Source organism: Hippopotamus amphibius, chromosome 9 (genome assembly GCF_030028045.1).
Source record: "Hippopotamus amphibius kiboko isolate mHipAmp2 chromosome 9, mHipAmp2.hap2, whole genome shotgun sequence".
In the NCBI taxonomy this organism is placed as follows: Eukaryota; Metazoa; Chordata; class Mammalia; order Artiodactyla; family Hippopotamidae; genus Hippopotamus; species Hippopotamus amphibius.
In genome coordinates this window covers 136,219,909-136,240,873 of record NC_080194.1, presented here as the reverse complement: position 1 = coordinate 136,240,873, position 20,965 = coordinate 136,219,909, and the positions used below count along the sequence as shown (strand labels likewise).

General features: G+C 46.2%; 1 long non-coding RNA gene and 1 other non-coding gene across 5 annotated transcripts in view; one reads left to right on the top strand and one right to left on the bottom strand.

Annotated features, from left to right (window-relative positions):
- The first annotated feature begins 609 nt into the window (after nucleotides 1–609).
- LOC130860370 (uncharacterized) overlaps nucleotides 610–20,965 on the top strand; it is a 213,390-nt gene continuing 193,034 nt past the window's right edge. For 3 of the 4 annotated variants that reach the window (XR_009055432.1, XR_009055429.1, XR_009055431.1), the window contains exons 1-4: nucleotides 610–2,031; nucleotides 3,991–4,134; nucleotides 4,868–5,156; nucleotides 5,276–5,417. This is a non-coding gene — a long non-coding RNA (uncharacterized LOC130860370). The remainder of the gene's footprint in view (nucleotides 2,032–3,990; nucleotides 4,135–4,867; nucleotides 5,157–5,275; nucleotides 5,418–20,965) is intronic. The other variant, XR_009055430.1, reaches the window with a different exon arrangement.
- Nucleotides 5,868–5,939, bottom strand: TRNAG-UCC (transfer RNA glycine (anticodon UCC)). The gene has a single exon. It is a non-coding gene; the product is annotated as a tRNA-Gly (tRNA).

Here is a 20,965-nt window from a genome sequence, read left to right as displayed (position 1 = left end):
AAACCCTGGTCCTGTCACTTACACGCTGGCTTGTAGAAAAGTCCATTACATCTGCACACCCTCCACACCCACAGCCCCTTCGGAGGGATTCTGTGCTCTGAGTTACCCACTTTGCACTTAGGACCCAGGATACAGCTGTTTGAACAGGAGTTGGAACCCTGCTAAGGACAGGCAACATCTGGGCTGGTCAGAGGATAGTGAGGCGGCCGAGTGCGGGAAATCCAACCCACAAGGATCCTGGGAACCACCCAACAACTCAGATCTTTCTTTTGCGGAATCCGAATAGGAGACGTGGAGAAAAGATTGGCGTCCGCATCAGGGGCAGAAGCAGAGAGACACGTAGAAGGAAAATTCTCAGTAGAAGCTTTGAGTCAATATAAGCGATGGGTGAGCAGGAGCCATGAACGAACAGGAACTGTGAGTCAGCAGAAATGAGACAGAGAGGAGAGTGGGGGCAGCAGAGGGACAGACAGAGACCCAGAGGTGCTGAGTCACTGTGACAGTGGAGCCCAGAGTGCTGAGCTGGGGTGCCCCTGACTTACAGAGCTGCTTTCAGGTGACCAGAGCTCCTGCTGTAACCCAAAGCTGTTCCAGCTTCTAGGAGGATGGTTGGGTGGCTAAAACTTTGGTTTTCTCGATCTTGTAAGGAAACCTGAGAATGTCTGTCTTCCTTGCAAGCTACAAAGACCCCACCCACACCACCAGCCATATCAGAGCTGAGACTCAGTTTCCTCACCTGTGAAATGGGGACGGCTGTTGCTTTTGGGTTCAGCATCCCTTCCTTGGGGCGATAACTTTTATCTGACACTTTGCCTGCCAATCCTGTACCCCACCTCCGGGGTGACCACATCATCAGGCTGCCCAGACAGACTCCATTGCGGGGATTTGCCTCTTGTGTAGAGACACCTCTGCGGCAGGGGGCAGGGGTTGGAACCCTTGAGAGAGCTCCTGGGTCCCTCTGGCTGGGATCTTCTGAGCTGTTCTGGTTCCTGTTTCCTAAGGCCTGTTGATTGAGCTCTTTGGTTCTGGGACTTTCCAAATTGCCTTTGCAGATCCCCTGTTCTTTTTTTTAAAGTAATAATGCTAACTGGACACTCATGTTACAGGGTTGTTTTGAAGTGAAATAAGCGACTTCTAGACAGCTCCTTCCTGCCCCTGGTCATTCCCTACCCCTGCACTCTTATGCTCTACCTGACCTAACATCCTTGGGCTCAGTGTACCTGAATTATCCCAATGTTATCCTCTTTTGAAAGAAGATTATAAACCTAAACCATCCCCCAATTTACCGTGGCCTTTACCAAGTCCTTGCCAAATGCCTTTTCACACTTGTTTGTCTTTCTGCATAATATGAGGTCTGAGTCAAACAGGGCTCCTCTCTGCAGTACCATAATACTCCCTGTAGGTGGCAGCACATGACTGCAGATGTTCTGAAATGTCCGAAGAGCCGCCTGGAGAGAGGGCGTGTGAGATGGTGGGGTAGAGCATTTACTAGTCATGGGGAAAGGAGGATGCAGGAGAGGGGAGGAAGGAAAGAGGGCACCGCTCGCTCTGAAGCAACAGAGAGTTAGTTTGAGGTTTGGAAGGCAGGTGCACCCATCCGTCCAGTAAATGTTTTTGAGCCCCTGTGCTGGGCCCTGGAGATGCTGCAGTGAGCCAGACAGACACAGACAGCTCCTCTGCTCACTGACCTTGCACCTGACTTAGAGCCATCCTTTGTTTTCAACAGCTATTACATAGCACCCCCTTCTGGGCTTGTTTCCCCATCTGCAAAATGGGATAAGAACCTGAAGGCTTAAGTGCTGGCACCCAGTCTGTGCTTCTTCCCTTTCCCTCTGCCCCACCCCCCTCCACAGGAACGGAAACACTGCTGAACCCTGTGTTCATCCACGTGGGGACTCAATGTCTTCTCTCTATCCGAGGGAAGCACTGGCGTCTGCTAGTTCCTCTGCAAAGTCTGGTTAAGCCTGGAAATTGAAGGAATTCCCCAGGCTGGTGAGAAACGTCATGAACCTCAGAAGTTTGAATTTGATGGTTTGTATCTATTTTAGGTTTTCAGTGAAAAAAGTGTTTCTGAGGACAGACTCACAGACATAGAGAGAAGACTTGTGGTTGCCAAGGGGGAGGGGATGTGGGGGAGGGGTAGAATGGGAGTTTAGGGTTAGCAGATGTAAACTATTATATACAGAATGAATAAACAACAAGTTCCTACTGTACAGCCCAGGGAACCATAATGGGACACAACTGTAAATCAACTATATGCCAATAAAACAGTGTTTCTGGGGCTTCCTTGGTGGCACAGTGGTTAAGACTCTACACTCCCAATGCAGGGGGCTTGGGACCCATCCCTGGTCAGGGAACTAAGATCCTGCAAGCTGCGTGGTGCAGCCAAAAAAAAAAAAAAAAACATTTCTAAGGAAACAAGTTGGAGATGTTACTCTACTAATATGTATCACACATACTGATATATATGTATATATACTGGTACATACACACTGATATATATCATATACCCACACATACACGCACACAGATACATATCCATGCTGAGATACATGTGTGCTGATATTCATACACATGTATACATGTATTTACATGTACATACGCACTAATATGTATCATATATAAACACACACACACGAGAATAACTGGTACCTGGTACACCTTTTATTGAGTGTCAAGGTTGCTTTTATTTTTTTGATTAGAGAGTACTTGGCCTGTCGGTAGTGCCCCTGTTACTAGCATTTCTAATATTATTACCCTGTTTTTATGGTTCTTATATCCTGCCCCTTCACTTCTTTTTTATTTATTTATTTATTTATTTACTTGGTTGCACTGGGTCTTAGTTGCAGCAGGTGGGCTCCTTATTTGTGTCTCACAGGTTTCTTAGTTGTGGCATGCAGGCTCCTTAGTGGTGCATGTGAACTCTCAGTTGTGGCATGTATGTGGGATCTAGTTCCCTGACCAGGGATTGAACCTGAGCCCCCTGCACTGGGAGTGTGGAGTCTTAACCACTGTGCCACCAGGGAAGCGCCCGCTTCTTAATGTAAACTGGATGTTATCTGAGACCTTGTGATCGTTACAAAATTTCCCCAAATGTCCCTTCTTCTGTCCCCGCCTCTGTCCCATTTCTGAGGAGGTCCCAAGGCCTCTCTAGGATTTCTGCTGACCCCTGGCTTTTCTGCCCCAAGGGCTCTGTTTCTGGGATGCCTCTGACCTGCAGCACATCACATCCTTTGTGACATGTTTAGAAAAATTTTCTTTTAACAATACCAGCAATCACAAAAATTCATTGCGCACAACTCACACTAGGCCTCTGCGAGTTTAGCTGAGTCTAAGGAGGCTTCTGGAAGGCGTCCTGGGAGGGATTGCATTTCAGACGCCCGGCTCCCTCAGTCCTCCTGCTGCTCAGGCTTTGCCCACCACCTCTCTCCTCCTCCCGTTGGCTGGTTGGCGCCAGGTGTACCACACCCTTCTCCATCCACTATCCCAGCCCCATCCCTGGAGGACTCGGGATTCTCTGAAGCTGGGGTGCCAGTTGCAACAAGCCCACTGGGAACTCACATGGGGCGATTAAATGCATGGGCTCTGAAGTCAGATGTTTGGCCTGAGAAAGTGGGAAAATTGGGGAGAAAGAACAGCTTTGGGGAGAAAAACAAAAGTTGGCTTTACTGCTTTGAGTTTGTCATGCCAAGTTAAACATCCATGGGCTTGGATCTGGCATCCAGGGGAGAGGCCAGGGTGGGGTGCAGATTCAAGAGTCCACCACGCTAATCAGCAAATGTCTGCACCCTTGGGAATCGGTCCATCTCTTAGGAGGCACGTGCCCTCTGATCTATAGCCTCAGCACAGGTTTGCCTGTGTGCCCCCTCCCCCTTTGCTTGGCCAGCTCCTGGCCTCCTGGCCTTCCTATCTCCACGTGGGCTGGATTAGGTGCCTTTGTGGACACACGAGAGGTCTAAGGCCTCAGACAAGTATATTTTCTTTTCTTAGAGGCCTCTGAGGCAGGCTGGCTTCTGGACGGAGCATCCCAACGACAATATTGCTTTGCTTCTCTTCTCAGTTAAGTGACAAGATCTCTGCCTGCAGGTTCTGGAGCCTGTTAGGAACCCTCTTTCAACAAGGCAGAGTGAACAGGTAAAGACCATTTCTCCCCACCTGAAATCTGGGAAATTCAGGAATTTTGTGGTCTGACTTGGGGCACTGAGGAGGTCTTTCATGGCCTAATGGAATATCAAATGGGAGACCCAGCTGTGAATGCAGAGCAGTGGTTTGAAAAGGCAGGGTCAGAGAGGTGAAGTGACTAGCCTGAGGCCACACAGCTACTTGGATCAGAGCTGAGATTCAAACCTGGTTGTATCTGACCTGGTGCTGGGTTCTTCTCAGCACGTGACTCATCCAGCCCCACACACCTATTAGAAGGAGGGGGTGGGGGAATGGGCATAGGGAGAGGAGCTTTTTGGGTGGGTCTGCATCTGGTGCTGGATCCCATGGGGTTTTGGTGTCAGGAAGTGCCAGGGGACACCCCTAAACTGCGATGCAGGCCTAAGACTAGAGGAGGTAGGAGCTGACAATGAGAGGGCCCAGGTTAGGGCATCGACTGGCTAAGGGGCAGGAGGGGTAGGTGGCAGAAGGGAAGTGGCGCTCAGCTGGGACCAGAAAAAGTTCCGTATTTTGGTTAGAAGTTGGAAAGTACCAGCAAATTCCTATTTCAACAGAAAACTAGAAGGCGATAAGTTTTTTCTTTCTTTCTTTTTTTTTTTTTTTTTAGTGTTGAGTGAAAGTCATGTTATCTATTTTATTCAAAGATGTATGTGTCTTTTTCCGAATCATTTTTTAAAAAATTTTATTTATTTATTTATTATTTTAGAGATGAATCCACAATTTGCAAAGGAAGCAGCGATCTGCAGAGTGGGGTTGGAAGTCACCATATAAGTGTGATATGCTCCAGAAAAAGGTCTTGAAATTCAGTTGAAGCAGGTCAGAGCCCAAAGCTATTCAAAATGGGGCCCTCCCTCAGGAGCCACCAGGGTACAAGAGGAAGAGATTAGATGCCAGAAGAAAACCAAAACTCCAACACAGCAAGAAGGTCCATCACAGCCATCATCACTATTGTCATCACCACCATCAGCAGCAACTAGAGTGCTCTTTCTTTAAAAGTAATTAATTAATTCATTTATGGCTGCGCTGTGCGCGGGCTTTCTCTAGTTGTGCAAGCAGGGGCTACTCTTCGTTGTGGTGCTCAGGCTTCTCATTGTGGTGGCTTCTCTTGTTGCAGAGCACGGGCTCTAGGCACGCGGGCTTCAGTAGTTGTGGCACACGGGCTTAGTTGCTCTGCGGCGCGTGGGATCTTCCTGCACCAGGGCTTGAACCCATGTCCCCTGCATTGGCAGGCAGACTCCCAACCACTGTGCCACCAGGTAAGTCCCTAGAGTGATCTTTTAAACTGCCAGTGACTTTCCATCTCCTTCAGAGTCAAAACCGTGTCTTCCCACTGGCCTGAAAGGCCCCCTGTCCTCTGGCTCCCCATCACCTCTCTGCCCTCACCACCTATTACTGTCCCCTCCCTCCCTCCTCCCCAGCTGCACTGGCCCCTGGTGTTGCTCCAGCGTTCCAGGCCCCTCCTGCCCCAGGACACTTACACGCGCTGTGCTCTCTCCTCTGCCTAGATTGCTCCCCACCCACATCCTCATGGCTTCCCCCCTTGCTTCCTCAGGCTTTCTCAAAGGTTACCTTCTCAACAAGACAGTCCCTGAAGACACTGTTTAAATTTGCAATGCTCCTTCTCTTTCCCCACAGGACATCTCGCCATCTTCATACTGTATGATTTTTTTTTTTTTTTGGCTATACTGCGGTTTGCGGGATATTAGTTCCCCAACCAGGGATTGAACCTGGGCCCTGGCAGTGGAAGCACCAAGTCCTAACCACTGGACCATCAGGGAAGTCCCCCATACTATGTATTTTTATTTCTTGTGTATCTCTTTCCACATGAATTAAGTTCCATGAGGGTGGGGGATTCTGGAACAGTGCCTGGCATGGAGCAGATCCTCAGTATCTGTTCTTGAATGAAGGAATCGTGGCTGAGGGTTCATGCCTTGGACCTGTGGGCTGAAGCAATGTGTGTAGTGTGGCTGATACCTGGAAGCTCTGTTCTGAGGGCGTCGGGCTTTGTGGGTCCCCAGGACCTAGGGCAGGACACTCCACTCCTTGGGCAGAGTCTGGGACCCATACCTGGGGTAGGGGTTGGGACCCTTCATCTCAACCCCATCCCATCCCTGTCCACAATCCCCTGTGACTCACTGCTGAGGGGGTAAGCAGGCCTGCTTCTTTAATCACGAATGAAAACATCCTGGTCCCTGTAAACAAACAGCTCACGATTTATTCATTGGGAAGAAAGAAAGATGTGTGGAGAGGAGGATGAGCCTTCTTAGCGGGTGGGGTGTCAAGGCATTAAAGTTGTTACTCAGAGTAATTGATTCATGATGCTCCAGGTCAAGGAAATTACGTCCAGTCAGGAGCTGTCTTTACAGTTTCCCAGTTTCCCACTAATTGTCACCAGGTGCCGTGGTAGGATAATGAGTTTTGGGGCACAAGGAGCTTGAATGTGGTGAACCAAGAGGATCTTTCTTTTTCTCTCTCTCTTTTTTTTTTGGCCTGTGCTACGCAGCAGTTTAGTTCCCTGACCAGGGATTAAACCTGAGGCCATGGCAGTGAAAGCGCTGAGTCCTACTCATTGGACCACTGGGAAGTCCCCCAAGAGGATCATTTTGGTCTTTGATCTGAGATATGCTGAACCTCAGGATCTTGTTACTGGAAGACTCCTTCTTTAGCCAGAGTTTTCTTGATCCAAAGGGTGCCAGACCAGGGAAAATATGGAGAGATGCAGACCTGGAATTAGTCCACTAAGCCTGGGCCCCATAGAGCTAGAAGCTGCCTCACTGAAGGGACATGTTCTTGAACTCTTTACTCCTCACATAGAATCCATCACCAAATCTATCAATTTTGCCTTCAAAGCATCTGTTGGCTCTGTCCACTTCTCTCTACCTCTACTGTCACTGTCACCTCTCCCTGGTGACCACAGTGGCTGCCTCACTGGCCTCTCTGCTTCCTCTCTTATTCCCCTTCTTCATCATCCACGCAAGAGGTGGCCCCCATAGCCTTAAGCATCAAGACCAAAATCCTTAATGTGGCCTAAGAAATCCCATACTGTCTGGCCCCTGTGTACTTCTCAGCCTCATCTTTCACCGCTTCCTCCAGCCCAACTCATGACTAGTTTCCTAAGCATGCTATGTGCCTGTGCCCTCATTTTTTACACTAGGACTTTGACCTTGTTGTTTCCTTGGAATGGAATGATCTTGTCCTTTTCCAGGCCAACTCTTAGTTGTCCTTTAGGCCTCAGCTTGGGTATTATTTTGTTCAGGATAAGTGTAGCAGACTGCATCTTCCAAAGATGGTGGCAACAATATCTCTCATTCCACATGCTCTTCTTACAAGTTGACCTTGACACTCCTCCCATTGAGGGCTGGGACTTGTGTGTCATCCACTTAAATTTGGGCATTAGCTTTGTGACTGCTTCCATCCACGGAATGGAGCAGGAGTGCAACAGAAGTGATGCTATGTGACTCCTGAGGCTACAGCATAAAATCACCACCCACTCTGTTTTTGGGGCCCAATCCCAGCCTGTGAAGGAAGCCCAGGTTAGCCCCCATGGAGAGACTTTATGGAGAGGCCCCTATAGATGTTCTGGACAATAGCACAGTGGAGGTTCTGGCAGAGCACCAGCATCAACCACCACATGTGAATGAGGCTGCCTCCAGGTGATTCCAGACGGCCACCTAGTCACCCCTAACCCTTTAGGTTTCTCAGCTGGAGCTCCAGACATCATGGAGCATCCCCGCTGTTACCCTGTCTGAATTCCTGACCCAAGGAGCCCATGAACATAATAAAATGGCTATTTTATGCTACTAACCCTTGGGATGATTTGTTACACAGCAAGTACTAACCAGGACAGTGAGGAGCGATTCCTCCCATCCTCCACAGCTCTTCTGCTGTCACAGGATGAAAACATTGTCTTCTAGCTGTTTTGTCTTTTATCTCTGGACTATCTGCTGTGAAGTCCCTTATTCAGGTTCATTTCTCCCACTTCTAGTACAATACATAGGAGGCACTGGAATATTTTAAAATATACTAATTTTTAGAATCAATTAAAATTACTTGTGCAAAATATAAGTATATTCTCCTCCTTAAAAAAGAATACAAAACTAAAATCCCTTTAGCCCCTGTCCCTAATTCCCAGCCCTCACTGATATGAACATGGTATGTATACTTAAGGACCTCAGAATACTTTCACATACATCCGTATGCATTTTTAGTATTGTTTTAAAAACCCAACAATGTACTATGCTATATTGTATATTTTTCAGCTTGATTTTTTTCTCCTGACAATGTGTTTCTGCGACCAACCCTTGTTAATACGTGTGGGTCTAGTTATTTTCTCTTAGCTTCTGTACAGTGTTTCATCATTTCGTTTGTCATGCTATTCCTGTGTTGATGGACATTTGCATTGCGTCTACATCCTTGCCACTGTAAGGGGCACTCCAGTCAGCTTACCATGTGGGCCTTACCATATGGGTCTACATTCAGAGATTCCTGAGGCCAGAGGTTCTCAACATGGCTGCAGATAAAACCACCTGGAAGTTTTTACAATCACACCAATGTCCCACTCCCAGAGATTCTTCATTCATTTCTCAAGATTTTAAGATTTTCTGAAATCTTAAAAGATTTCAATTGACTGATCTGGAAGTAAGCAATAGTGGTTGTAGAAGCTTCCAGGTGGTTTGAGTGTGCACCCAGGGTTGAGACCCACTCTTCTGGGGTGTACAGTGTGGGTGGAGGTGGTGGAATCACTGTTGAATGGATGCACAGCCCCATTTTTACTAGGCACCGCCCAGTTGCTTTTCAAGGTGTCTGACCTCATTTGCATCCTCACCAGCAGGGCAGTGTGTGAGAGAATAATGACTGTTTTGCATGAACGAATCACTGCAGCACAGTGAACTGAGCCCTCAGCCACTGTTCAACGGCCTTTGGGTGGCCCATCCCTTGGCTACAGCCCAGACTGCTGGGCTGCGGCAGGTTTGAAATGCTCTGAGTCCTTAGGTGGCAGTATGGTACAGCTGCAAAGGTGCTGGGCTGGGAATGGGAAAACCCGGATTCTAGCTGAGACTAAGTCTCTACCTTCATGTGTGTCTTCCCAGTCACTTTCCCACCTTGGTGTCCCCACCCTTGAAGGGAGGAGAGCTGCAGGACTGGGTAGGGTTCCTTCTGATGCTCAAGCAGGTGGTCAGAGCACAGGCTTGAGAGCCTGGTTCTTAATCTTTTTTGTGCCTCGGCTCCATCTCAGAGGAGTGTTTTTTTGTTTTTGTTTTTTAATATTTATTTATTTACTGCCTGTGTTGGGTCTTCATTGCTGTGTATGGCCTTTCTCTAGTTGTGACAAGTGGGGACTGCTCTTCATTGTGGTGCGCGGGCGTCTCATGGTGGTGCTTCTCTTGTTGCAGAGTGCGGGCTCTAGGTGTTGCGGGCTTCAGTAGTTGTGTCACATGCGCTCAGAGGTTGTGGCTCTTGGGCTTAGTTGCTCTGTGGCATGTGGGATCTTCCCGGCCCAGGGATCAAACCCATGTCCACTGCATTGGCAGGCGGATCCTTAACCACTGTGCCACCAGGGAAGCCCCCTCAGAGTAGTGTTTTTTAATATAGAATCCATAGGATTACAAAGGCAACCATACACATATATATATATATATATATATATATATATATTCAACTTTATTGAGGTTTAGCTGACAAATTGTAAAATTTTGCATGTACAGTGTGATGATTTGATACACGATATACATATACATTGTGAAAGGAGTCCTACCATCAAGTTAATTAACCATCACCTCACAGTTACCTTTTTTTTAAAAATGTTTTTTGGTGCAAACATTTAATTTCTACTTCTTAGCACGTTTCAGTTTTATAATACCATGTTATCAACTATAGTTACCATGTTATACATTAGATCCTCAGAACTTATTCATCCTATAAGTGAAAGTTTATACCCTCTGCCCAACCTCTCCCTATTTTTCCCACCCCCAGCCCCTGGAAGTCCCTTTTCTACTCTCTGTTTCTATGAGTTTGAAATGGTTTTTTTTCTTTCTTTCTTTCTTTCTTTCTTTTTTTTTTTTTTTGAGATTCTACATATAAGATATAAGTTGATCATGCAGTACTTGTCTGCTTATTTCAGGCAACCAATTATACTGAAATACAGTTAGACTGTTACAGAGCCAAGCCATGCTTCTTTGTTAACATACCACATGAGAGCTGGTGATGGGTGGGCTGCATCACTGTGACTGTCATTTCAAGCAAGTGATGATTGTAAATGATGTTCTAAGATATCTGCAACAAATGTAATGGGACATTAAAATATCTCTGATTCTAATTGGTGACAAAGTCATGGGGGCCGCAGACACTACTGCAGTTTGTTGCCGACACTCATATTGGAAGGAAATGCAACATTTCAGTGAGATGTTTGGAAAATTAAGAGGTAATGTCTTTTCCCATCCAAGTTCACTGACTCCAGGTTACTTGCTCATGGACCCCAGGTTAAGAGCCCTTGCTGGAGTTAGATAGACTCGGGTTTCAACCCCTGCTCCACACCTTCCTGTGTGGGACACTTGTGTGAATTGCTTTTCCTACCTGCACCTCAGTTTCCTCACCTGTAAAATGGGTATAAGACTAGTGAGCTCATAGGGCTGCTGGGAGGAATAAACGTGATAAATCAAATTTGGCACACATTTATTTATTTAAAATTTTATTTGATTGTGGTGAGAACATTTAACCTGAGATCTACCCTTTTGACAAGAAGATGACAAATCTTGACAAGCAGGTGGAGAAGTTGGAATCTTGCACATTATTGGTAAGAATGCAAAACAGTACAGCTGATGTGGAAAATAGCAGTGTAGAGGTTCTTCAGAAACCTAAAAATAGAACCACTATATGATCCAGCAGTCCTATCTTTGGGTATTTATTCAAGAGAATCAAAAATCAAGATTTTGAAGAGGTATTTGCACTCCCATGATCATTGTAGAATTATCCTCAATAGCCAAGAAAAACAACCTCGGTGTCCATCCACAGATGAGTCGATAAAGAAAATGTGGTATATAGTGCATACAATGGGATAATATTCAGCCTTAAAAAAAGGAAAATTTGCAATATGTGACAACATAGATGAACCTTCTCAATATTTATTGAGAACTTTCTATGTGCTTAGGCAGTTTTAGGTGCCGGGGACTCTATACTGAAAAATTCCTGCCCTTATGGAATTTACCATCTGCGGGCATAGACAATGACCAGGTAGGCAAAGAAATATATATGGTTTCAGATAACAATAAGGGCTGTGATGAAAACAGAGCAGGCGAAACGGCAGAGAACAAATGCCTGGTGCGGGCAACATGAGACCAGGCAATCAGGAAATCATAACCTACAGAACAGTTAATTACATTAATGTGTCAGAGGAGAGGATGCGTTTGAAGTAGGAGCTGGCACGGGGCCTGGCACGCGGTACACGTTGGCCATCATGATGCTGAGGATACTGGCGGTTCCCTGGGGCACAGACCTCCTGGCTCGCCGCACTGCCGAGGCGGGCGCTGGCGCAGCCCCCTGTACTCGGGGCTGGCTGAGTGCCGGGCGATGCGAGCAGGTGAGGAGGAGCCAGCAGCCCTATCAGAACTGGATGTGAGGGAAGCAGTTCTGATTAAAGGAAGATAAAGTCTTCTGGCCACTGAATCTTGCGGGAGGGCTGAGCAATCAATAGGTCTCGCAGATCAGCGGAGGACGCTTAGAATCTGGCAGTGCAGGGCTTTTTAATTAAACCTATAACTGTGAGAAAAGGTAACTGCCTTATTTCTGCAGTTTGCATTTCTGCCTGCCTACCAGAAACTGAACAAATCAATGTACTTCCAGAGCTTCTGAGGGTTGTGACAAGGTGGCTTCTGGTTTCAGGAGGGTCAGACCCTGGCAGGATGAACCCTGGATGGGCAGGGTGTCAGGTACCGATTCTAGAAGCTTAGGTGTTGCCTTTGGCATTTAAACACCCACAGCAGGTGTGATTATCAATTGCATTTCATGGGAAGGTGACGGTCCTTCTCAGCCAGCAGTGATTTGTCTGCCAGATCACTGGGTCGGCCCAAAGATGTCAACATGACTTTAAAAAATATTTCCTTTTATTGTGAAATAGAACTTTGCTACTTAAGGAGTGGTCCACGGACCAGCGGCATCAGATGACTTGCTGGGACTATGTCGGAAATGGAGAATGTCAGGCCCTGCCCTAAACCTACTCAATTAGAAAGTGCATTTTAACAAGATACCCAGGAAATTCACGTGCATGTTAAAGTATGAGAAGCACTGAGATATGAGACCTGGAAGACGAATCAGCCCATAAGCAAGAGGCAGACTGTCTTTAGATCTTGAAAAAAAGTTTTAAAAAAAGTGTGAGATTCATGAGACAATCTGAATATTTATCGGATATTTGAGGACAATAAGGAATGATGAATTTGTAAGGTATGATAATGGTAGTTGGTTGTATGAAAAAAGAGCTCTTATCTTTTAGAGTTACACAGGGAAATACTTACAGATGAAATGATTTCATGTCTGGTATTTGTTTCAAAATACTGGTGCATGCAGAGCCTGGGAGTGGATGGTGCAGGACTGGCCATGGTCGCTGATTTGGGAACCTGAGTGGTGGCACAGAAAGACACATTATATACATGTGTTTGCTTAGTGTATGTTTTAAATTCTCCATAATAAAAAGTCAAGACTATGAAATACAGCATTTGTATAGAAAGCACATAAAATGTGAAGGTATCGTGAATGAATGATGAGTCCAGTAAACATTGGTGGATCTACTACCAGATCATTGCCAGCCACGCTCCCGCCTACCAGAACCCCCTCTCCATGGAACCCCCTCCCCAAATTAACTCCTCCCCTCCCAGCTTCTTGGTGGTTGTCGCCCCTGACTGCCCACGGAGTTACTTGGGAAGACTTTACTAAGTAATGATGCCAAGACCCTAAAGACCAATGAAAACAGAATCCCTGGGGGTGGAATCGATGAGCTTTTCTGACTTTGGAGGTAACTATGTCTTTGCGATTTATTTATTTTTTATTTTTTAAAGATTTATTTAATTAAATTAATTTATTTATGCTGCATTGGGTCTTCGTTGCTGCACGAGGGCTTTCTCTAGTTGCTGTGAGCGGGGGCTACTCGTCATCGTGGTGAGCGGGCTTCTCATTGTAGTGGCTTCTCTTGTTGTGGAGCACGGGCTCTAGGCACACAGGCTTCGGTAGTTGCGGCACATGGGCTCAGTAGTTGTGGCACATGGGCTTAGTTGCTCCGTGGCACATGGTATATTCCCAGACCAAGGATAGAACCCGTGTTCCCTGCATTGTGAGGCGGATTCTTAACCACTTTGCTACCAGGGAAGTCCCTATTTTTTTTTTTTTTTTTTTTTGCCTCTTCGTGGCATGTGGGATCTTAGTTCCCCGACCAGGGAGCGAACCCGTGCCCCTTGCAGTGGAAACGCAGAGTCCTAACCGCTGGACTGCCGGGAAGTCCCACGATGTCTTTGTGCTTTAGTTTTTCAATGAACTTACCGCTTCATTTCCTCAAACAGGCCATTTAATGGATCGTTTCTCATCAGGGACTGAGGTGCTGCATTGTTTTGTAATCGTAGGTTACATTTGGCAGTGGACATTGTAATCCGTTTTTGAAAATAATGACGGTAGTTACCACGTACTGAGTGTTTTCTACATGCCTGGCGCTACACTGGGTACTTTGTATCCATTTGTTACAGCTGTGGGGTTGGCGTCACTGTGCACATTTACTGATGAAGAAACTGAGGCCAGGGACTAGGTGCCTTGCCCAAGGTCACCCGGCTTAGAAAGTGCTGAGTTTCTGACATGCTCATCACCATCATCTCATGCTGCTCATGAAGGATCTTGAGGGGAGAGTTCAGGGCCATCTGCTCACCCACGAAGACCCAAAAGTGAACACTGAGTGGCCTTTACCCCTTGAGTTACGTGCCTTTGGTAAAAATCACTTTTAGCCGCGTTTCTTCTGTGTGTCACATGGGGACATGGCTGCTTTGTATTCTCCAGCTAACAAGTGCTTACTCATCTCTCAAAGGTGTCACAGGATGGGAGGCAGGAAACGCCTCTGCGTTTCCAGTGACCTCCTGGCTAAAGTCGATTCAGTCAGGCCCTCTTCCAGCCTCATGGAGCCCTTGTCCAGGCCCCGAAGAGCAGCTGGCATGAGCCCTGCACTCGGGGTGTAAGGGACCCGCCCTTGTAAGGACAGCATGGTTTTGTAAAGTTATTTCTGTGTCTGCAGAACCCGCCTGCAGGCGTGGTACATATCTTTGATTCAAATGGCAGGATGAGGGCCCTGCTCAGCCCCCAAAGCTGTGGCCAGAGCACATGCTCACATGATATAGGACGCAGTGGGCAGAGCTGTGTCATACACAGGCACGGGATGGGGTAGGAACTGGGTCTCTCAGTTTAGAGTGCCTGGGTTCAAGTCCCAGCTCTGCCACTTCGGAGCTGAATTACCTGGGGCAAATTCATCGCTTCTCAGAGCCCCCTTTTCCTCATCTGAACGATAGACGTGACCTCACGGGGTTATCATAAGGACTGAATGATTCGTATTTGCAGTGTTATTCACAGGGTTATTATAAGGACGGAACGGGTTAATATTTGAAAAGCCCTTAGACCATGCCTGGCAGTGCCGTGTGGAGCTGGAGGCAAAAGGAAAAATTGGTAATACTGGCCTTGTCTTTTTTTTTAAACTTTGATTTTTTTTGCTCTTCCTGGATATTTTTGTATTCCTTTTGATTTTTTAGAATATTGCACCAAAATATTATTTATCTCAATGACTGGGTTTTTTGGTGCCCCCTGACAGTCTGCACCCAAGGAGAGCACCTCACTGCCTCACCCGCATCCCGGCCCAGGTGCTCTGGAAGTAACACGCACGTGTTCCCTGGTCTGGAGGGGGCTCAGTGTCATTATATTAAAGTACATATTTTTATAAATACAATACTGTGCAGCATGTACTATGCTGCTCTGGTATTGGGGATGGAGCTGTGAATGAGCTATGCCTAGCCATGGTTCTTGCCCTCAAGGAGGTGACAGCCGAGTGACAATAACCACCACTTATTGAGCACGGACTATACACAGGCATGGGGCCGAGGATGCCTTCGTTAATCCTTATGGTGGCCTCTCAGGAGGGGATCACTGTATTTATTTTACAAATGAAGAAACTGGACTCAGAGCAATTAAACATCTTGTCCAAGGCCATGAGGTTAAGAGGGGGGAATCCAGTCTTTCAGACGCCAACATCCAAGCTCTTTCTGCCAGGATCTTTGGTTGAGGCAGGAGCTCTGTCCCCACCTTCTGCAGGAACATCTTGGAGGATGAAGAAATCAGCTGGATTTTTCTGGGAGTTCCATGGCTTGGGTTTCTCTAATTATTCATGTCTCAAAAAGCTTGAGTCTAGACTGGGAGGGGCTGCGAGAGGGGGCCCTCCCCCTTTAAGAGTGGATTTGAGTCACGATTTGCTATCCCCTGTTCTCTGTGGGGAGAAAAACACTGTGTTGAAAAATCGATGAGATAAGGGGCCATTTAAACAGACTGGGGAAGCAGCTCTAGGATCTCAGGGCAGAGGGGGAGGGAGGGCAGGAGATGGGGAGGGAGAGAGAGAGAGGAAGGTGGGGAGAGAGGGACAGAGGGAAAAAATGGCAGGAAGGCCAGCAGACAGCATCCCAGACAGCTGTCTTTGATGGTAACTGAAATGCTCCGCTGTATTTCCCAGGGTTTCTCTTAGGTAGCTTCCCCGTCCCCCACGCCAGCAGGGAGGCAACCTTCATCCAGTAGCCTGGGGAGTTCAGGAGGGCAGGCAAGATGGAGGTGACTCCTCCCATTGTGAAAGTCCTGCAGCTCAGGGCTGGCACCCCATAGGTGTTCCCTAAATGTCAGTTCAGTCTCCTTCTTTCTAACCAGGGGCTCCTCCCGTAGAAAGACAAGCAGCCGGGGAGTAACAATAGCTACAATTTATAAAGCGTTTACTGTGGACCAGTTACTTTTCACCCATGACTTCATTTAACCCACAAAATAGCTAGTATTATCATCGCCTGTTCTGTACGTGATGGAAGGAGGTTCAGAGAGCTTCAGTAACATGGGCAAGGTCACATCGCCTACAAGGGTTTACACTGTGGGGCCTCGCTGTCCAAAACGGGGGCCACTAGTCTCACGTGGTTACTGAGCGCTGCAAATGTGCCCGGTGCCAAGAAGGGAGTGAATTCTAAATTTTATTCAACTTTAACTAATTGACATTTAATTAAAAACTGAAGCAGTTTATTTTTCTGTGAAAACAATTTGATTGTTTCAGTGGGATTCTGTTTCACTTTTAACTATTAAAAATTTAATGTCCGAACTGAAACTGTCATAAAATATGCATAGCGGTTTAAAGACTTAGTATATAGAAAAAAGAATGTAATATCTCATTAATATTTTTGAAAAGTTGATTATATGTTGAAAATTATATAATGTCTTGGATATATTAAGCCAAATAAAACGTTAAAATTTCACCTTTAAAAAAAATTGAAGTATAGTTGATTTACAACATTGTGTTAGATTCAGGTGTACAGCAAAGTGACAGTTTTATATATATATATATATATATATATATATATATATATATATACCCACACATGTATATATATTTTTTCAGATTCTTTTATAGGTTATTATAAGATATTCAATATACAGTTCCCTGTGCTATACAGTAGGTCCTTGTTTTTGATATGTTTTATATATAGTAGTGTATCTGTTAATCCCAAACTCCTATGCTTGTGGGATCTTAGTCCTCACACCCTCAGCAGTGAAAGTGCGAAGTCCTAACCACTGGACCGCCAGGGAATTCCTTTAACAAAACTTTTAAACTGTGGCTACTAGAAAATTCAAAATGACATAACAGGTTTGAAATGTAATTCTGTTGGGCAGCACTGAGCTAGACTATGAACCCAGTCCGAGTCGAGCACAGGCTTTTGTCCTCTGCGTGTGTGTACAGGTGAGCTGGATGCCCCTGTTTGCAGCGTGGAGGCTGGAGTGAGCGCGGAAGTTCTCTAGAATATCAGACTCATCTTCTTCCTGTGTCTTCTTTAAGACCTTGTTCTACTCAGAATGGCCCTTCGTATATAAAGAGCTTCCAGCAACTTCAGCTGAACAAGAGTTTCTCTTTGACTTGCGAACGAAGGCTTCCTTCCTTCCCATTCCTGCGTCCATTCACGCAGCAGATGTTTACTGATGTGTGCCGGGCACCATTCTGGGTGTGGGGACGCAACAGCGACCACAACAGATGACGCCTGTCCCCATGGAGTTTATATTCTCTTAGGGGAGGCAAAAATACAAGAGGAATTGATAAAATTGTAGGAACTTGGACAGTGTTGAATGTCAAGAAGAAATAGAGAAAGCAGGAGGTGGATGGGAGGCCATTGGGGGTGTATTGGTTTCTTATGGCTGTTGTAACAGGTACTATAACTGTAGTGGCTTAAAACAGTCCCTGTTTATTATCTTATAGTCCCTGTTTATTATCTTATAGTTTTGGATGTCAGAAATCTAAGCGGGTCTGTAGGGCACGCTCCTTCTGGACGCTCTAGGGGAGAATTCATTTCCCCACCTTGTCCAGCTTCTGAAGGCTGCCCGAGTTCCTCAGTTCCTGGCCCTGGGCCACTGCAACATCTGCTGTGTTGCCGTATCTCCTCCTCTGACTCTGACCTTTCTGCCTTCCTCTTATAAGGGCCCTTGTGATTTGATTTGGCCCACCCAGATAATCTCCTCTTCTCAAAATCCATAACTTAGGGACTTCCCTGGTGGTGCTGTGGTTAGGACTCCGAGCTCCCAATGCAGGGGGCTTGAGTTCAATCCCAGGTCAGGGAACTAGACCCCACATGCATGCAGCAACTATGAGTTTGCATGCCTCCTAAGGAGCCCATGTGCTGCAACTAAGGAGGCTTGGAGCTACAACTAAGGAGCCTGCCTGCTGCAACTAAGACCCAGCACAACTAAATAAATATTTTTTAAAAATCCGTAACTTAAAAACATCTGCAACCTCCCTTTTGCCAGATAAGCTAACATATTCGCAGGTCCTGGGAATTGGGATGTGGACATCTTTGCAGGGGGTCTACCACAGGGACTGAACTTTTAGATAAGGTGGCCAGGGAAGGACTCATCGAGATGACATCTGAGTAAAGACCTGAAGGAAGGGAGGGACGGAATCATGCAGATACCTGGGGAAAGAGCCTGGCAGGCAGAGGAAAAAGCATGTGTAAAGGTCCTGAGGTGGGGGATGTGGCTGGGACGTATGAAGTTCAGCAGAGAAGCCAGGAAGTCTGGAGCAGAGAAATCCTAGATCAGAAGAGTAGGAACTAAGGTCAGAGAGGTAATATGGGGGGTGGGAGGAAGGTGGAGACAGATCGCGGAGGGCCTTGCAGATGATTTTATTTTATTTTGTTTATTTATTTATTTATTTATGGCTGCGTTGGGTCTTTGTTGCTGTGCACAGTCTTTCTCTAGTTGCAGCGAGTGGGGGCTTCTCTTGTTGCGGAGCATGGGCTCTAGGTGCGCGGGCTTCAGTAGTTGTGGCTTGAGGGCTCAGTTGCTCCACCACATGTGGGATCTTCCCGGCTCAGGGTTTGAACCCATGTCCCCTTCATTGGCAGGCGGATTCTTAACCACTGCACCACCAGGGAAGTCCTGCAGATGATTAAAAAAAAAATGTATCTTATACTTTGCATGAGATGGGAAGACTTTAGAGGCTTTCTCTAAGTGTATGGTCAACAATTAAGTATGAAAAAATATCTAAAACCAAGTGGAATGAGAAATGCAAAAATGGGGTGGGAGTATGTAAAGAGGAATAAGGAAACATGAAAGGGACACGATTGAATGCAAGGGTCAGAAAATGCAAAGACTCAAGCCTTTAATGTATGAGGGGAAAGGGCTAATATCTTCCTTTTTCAAAGACCTCAAGCAAATCAATAATCCGTGTCCTGAAGCTGGGTAGAAAAACAAGCAAAGGGGTGTAAACAGACAACTCAAAAAAGATGAAATGCAATTAGCTAAGCACATGGGGAAATGATCAGCCTACATAGTAATCAGAGAAATGCAAATGAAAACAGCAAACAGCTACACTTGTACCAAGGACGGATTTTAACAATGATAATGCTAGCTTTGGCCAGCGTGGAGTGAGGTAGACAGGAAATCCTGGACGCAGTGGGAAGTGGGGCTGACCCTTTGGGAAAGCAGTTTGACACTGGGTATCAGAAGCTTAAACATGGCATTCTCCTCGGCTCAATAAATCCACTGTGGGCAACCTACCCAAGGACATTATTCTAAATCTGGAGAAAGCTTTGTTCATTGCAGCCAAACAGGAAAGGCAACTAAACTGTAAGCAATAGATTAAATAAGCCATGAGGGTCATCCCTTTGATATTTTTGTCAAATAATCTTAGTTAAATGCCAGTTGTGTGCCAGGCAGTGTTCTAGGTGCCAAGAATATAGCTGTGAACAAAATACCCCAAACTCCACGTCCTCATGGGACTCACAGTCTAGTGAAGGAGAAAGAAAACAAAAAAGCAAAGATATGAACATGTGATATGATAAGAAGAACAAAGCAGGGTTCTGTGGGAGGGAGTGATGGCGACTGTAGGCTGAACAACTGTTTCATTTTGCTAGGGACTGAAGGGGGTTCCCAGCACAGGGATTTTCAGTTTTAAAACTGGCACAATCCTGGGCAAAGTGAGATGAGCTGGTCACCCCAAGAAGGGTGGCCTTTTGGTGAGGTGGTCAGGGCCTCTCTAAGGAGGTAGCATTTGAGTAGGGACTGAATGAAGAAAGGAGTGAACTTGGCAGAGTAGCTTTCTAGGCAGAGAGAACAGAACGTGCAAAGGCCCTAAGGCAGGAGTGTTCTTGCGGACCTTACAAAAGGTCAGGGTGTCTGAAGCATAGCAGGGAGGAGAATAGTAGGAGTTAGGTTTCAGAGGGGGTGGTAGGGTCTAGCCTCTGAACCTTGAAGGAAAAGGAAAATATTTGGATTTTTTTATTCTAAGCCCAGTGGAAGTCTTTGGAGGTTTAAACAGGAAATGAAATGATATGATTTATGAATTTAGAAAGATGGCTTTGGCTGCTCTGATGAGAAGGGAATGTTGCTTGGTGCGGCTGGGAGGCAGAATGGAATCTGGTAGACCTGATAGGAGGCTGCTGTAATCTAGGGCAGTGGCCCTCAAACTCAAGTTTGCATCAGAATCACCTGCAGGGCTTGTTAAACACAAGCTCCCAGGTGATGCGAGGCTGTAGGTCCAAGATAACGTTCATTACCAAGGCTGTTGTCCCAGAATCATACCCCTGTCCCTTCCTGGAATGGAAACAAATTGCTCTGATATAAGTTTCGGAAGGAAGCTGCAAAGAGAAAAACAAGAACTGGTTGAAACCAACTAAGCCCAAGGTGGCGGAAGACTTGACTTCCAGTAGACCTTGAGCCTCATTATATGCTCATTGTGATACATTAGCTAAATGACACACCCACCAGCACCATGAGAGTTGACAGTTGCCATGACAACAATTGGAAAAACCCATACAAGGACTGAAAAAAGGAGTGCTGCATCAGTTCTGGGTCCAAACCACACCCCTGTTCTTAGATAACTCATGAATATTCCTCCCTCTTTCCAATCCCTTTCCTTTTACCTTGACCTTCTTATATGTTGGGTTGGCCAAAACGTTTGTTCCATTTTTTTCCATAAGTTAGCTCTAGTATCACTTAGTTGTCTTTAACTTCATTCAAAACAATTTTGTTAGATTATATATGACAGCTGTCATATCAGTGT